This window comes from Triticum dicoccoides, chromosome 3B, assembly GCF_002162155.2.
Source record: "Triticum dicoccoides isolate Atlit2015 ecotype Zavitan chromosome 3B, WEW_v2.0, whole genome shotgun sequence".
NCBI classification, from domain to species: domain Eukaryota; kingdom Viridiplantae; phylum Streptophyta; class Magnoliopsida; order Poales; family Poaceae; genus Triticum; species Triticum dicoccoides.
In genome coordinates this window covers 795,550,125-795,552,996 of record NC_041385.1, presented here as the reverse complement: position 1 = coordinate 795,552,996, position 2,872 = coordinate 795,550,125, and positions in this window count along the sequence as shown.

The window sequence follows — 2,872 nt, the reverse complement described above, 5'->3', positions numbered from 1 at the left end:
ACGTGGCCATGCTTGGGAGGAGGGTGGAGCCCGTGCGGCCAGGCAGGGGAGCGCGTGCACCGCGGCCGGCGGTGCCAGGCTCAATCTGGAACGGGCAGGCGTGCCAGGGAGCGCGTGGTCGGGGCGGGCGGCACCGGGGCGCCGTGGCGAGGCACGCCGTGGCCAGAGACAGACTCTGTCGGGGCGGGAGGAAAAAGGAAAAAAAAGGGCTATAGTGGGATACGGTTTTATTTACGGGGTCTGCTCTACCCGGGGCAATTTCACACCATACAAACAGTTTACAGTGTACCTTATAAGCGTTTTTAAAGGTCAACATTTAAGGGGTCCGCTAGAGATGCTCTTATGCATCGGCCGCTGTTTGATGGGAGGTGACTAGAGAGTGGGGGAAAGAGCGGGAGGTGGAGGAGGAGGGAGAGGGAGGCATTGAACCACATGACATAGGTACACTGTCCGAATTTTGAAGAGAAAGGGAGCAAGGTGAGGGATGGTTGATGTAATTGTCCTCAAGATTTGCATGCTGTCTAACAATTTTCTAGCAATGCTTTAAATTTTATATGCAATATGCATGTTTCTGGTTACTGTAAATTTTAGTTGTCTTTTATATATCTTTATTCTCATTAATGGTAATTAAGCTACTCCCTCTGTGCCAAAATAAATGTCTCAAGTTTAGTAAAACTTTAGTACCAAGTTGTACTAATGTTAAGACACTTATTGTCAGTCGCGATTTCTAAGAGTCGATTGGCTGGCCAATGGGCGCATGGCATGGGGATTGTGTGTACCTGCCTACGCGAAGAGGGGAAGATAATCTATTTTTTTTGTAACCACATGTATCATTAATCACAAATAAGGTCAATACATGCACGGAACTGAATAGACGGGTCGACAGACAAACATGTTTGTTTGGGACTGCTTGTGATTGTCTGGGACTGCTCTGCTACCTAAAATTTAGCCCCACTCTAAAAAAGCAAGCCAAACGAGATAGCTCCATCATGTCCCGCTCCAGAAAAGAAACTAGAATATGAGGTTCGACACTATTTTTGTGAAGTTCTTCACGAGGTGCTTCAAAAACTCTTATAAAATTCTTGTGGAATTGGGGATAAATTACCCACCACTGTCACCGGTAAGTGGATACCCCTTTATTTCATTTTCCCACGTCACGCAGCCCCCAATGGACCTTTCCCACCAAAGTTTTCCATTCTCGAAGATGGAGCTAGCTGGAAACCAATCATGATAAATTGCTTTACGGTGGCGCTGCAACTCTTGGAAGGAGCCGCTCCAAAGTAGATTTGGTGAAATGGAGCTGATTTTGGTGGAGTGGAGGAGTCCTACACATTACACTAAAGCAAACAAAACCAAAGTTTTAAATAGCGCGCTAAGCTTCTTAGCGGCGGACCTCTTTTGAATGCTATAGCGTGCTATAGCGAGCTATTTAAAATGTTTGCTAATGTGTTTGGACAAATGACCCTTAGCGCAGGACCTCATCTAAACGCTATAGCGTGCTATTTAAAACCATGAACAAAACCCTATGTCCAGCATCACAAACAATATAGACCACTTGCAGCTGATCTTGGAGCTGCAAGTCATTTCAATTACGACAACCATGAAACTAGCAGGCACTCACCTTCTACAGTCCTGAACTCGTGATTACCCTTGGCAAGAATGCTTAGGGGGACAAATATAAATTATTTTTTTGCGGGGTGGGAGAAAAACATACTTGACAGGCCAAGGAGATATGCTCAATTTTTATGTAACATTTGATATTTACGCTTCACAATTAAGGGGATCTTTAAGTTTCCATTCCGGGGTAAAAAAGCGACCGCATCATCTCCATCCGACTTGTATCAAGTCATTCCGATCTATTCGTATTTTTCATGTGGTTCAGAAGTTAAATTTCTTGAATTATATTTCATGATCGTTCTAACGATATTTATTTGGTATTGTGGATGTTCATATTATGTCTATAAACTTTATCAAATATATGAGAAATGTTTCTCTATAAAAAATACATATAAATATAATATCTGGATAAAAAGGGTAAAAAAGGAGCATACTATTCTCATAAAAATCAAAGCCCGCAATATAGGTGATACACAATTTTTGTGCATCGGTTGGTTGATTACCGTGTTGGCCCACGAACCCTTTTGACAACATGATGGTGGTCTGTGCCATCGGTGCCATTGGGTGTGCACATAAAGTGGCGTTTCTTCAATGGTTTTTGGCATCGCACAACATGTAACAAAGCGTGCTCATAGTGTTGTCGTGAGTTTTGGTGTTGAATGGAGGACTCGGACTCCAACCGAAAGGCAAGATGAGGCGATAGTAGGCTGGGATGGTAACCACCGTATACTTTCCACCGTTGGTCATCTTCCGGTGATGTAGTAGCCGACAACCGTATTTGGTGGTCCCATGCGTCCTTAATCGCTTCTTAGGCTGGTCATAGTGGGAGTAATATAGGTAGTAACATAGATGCCACATAAACAAAAATGTTGATGTGGCATGTAGTTAATGAGGAGAGAAGCAAATAGAGTAACTTAATATGTTACCATCACATAGCGCTTTCCAATGCAAAATGAGTCTACAAGACAATAAATGAACATGTGTATGTTACTACACATATGACACTTCCCACTATAAGGGTAGTAACATAGAGTAGTAACGTATGCATGTTACTACTCTAAGTTACTCCCCACTATGACCACCCTTATTCTTGTTTTTGTTGGTGTCGTACTTATAGAGATGGTCGCCCACCCTGTAGCACAACATCCCGTCGCCCTCGCTAAACCAGGCGGTACTCGGCTGGTTGCGTTTGTTTATCTCATGAATGTCCATGTCGTCGATGTAAAAGTTGTACCGTAGTTCCCAACAATGGCGG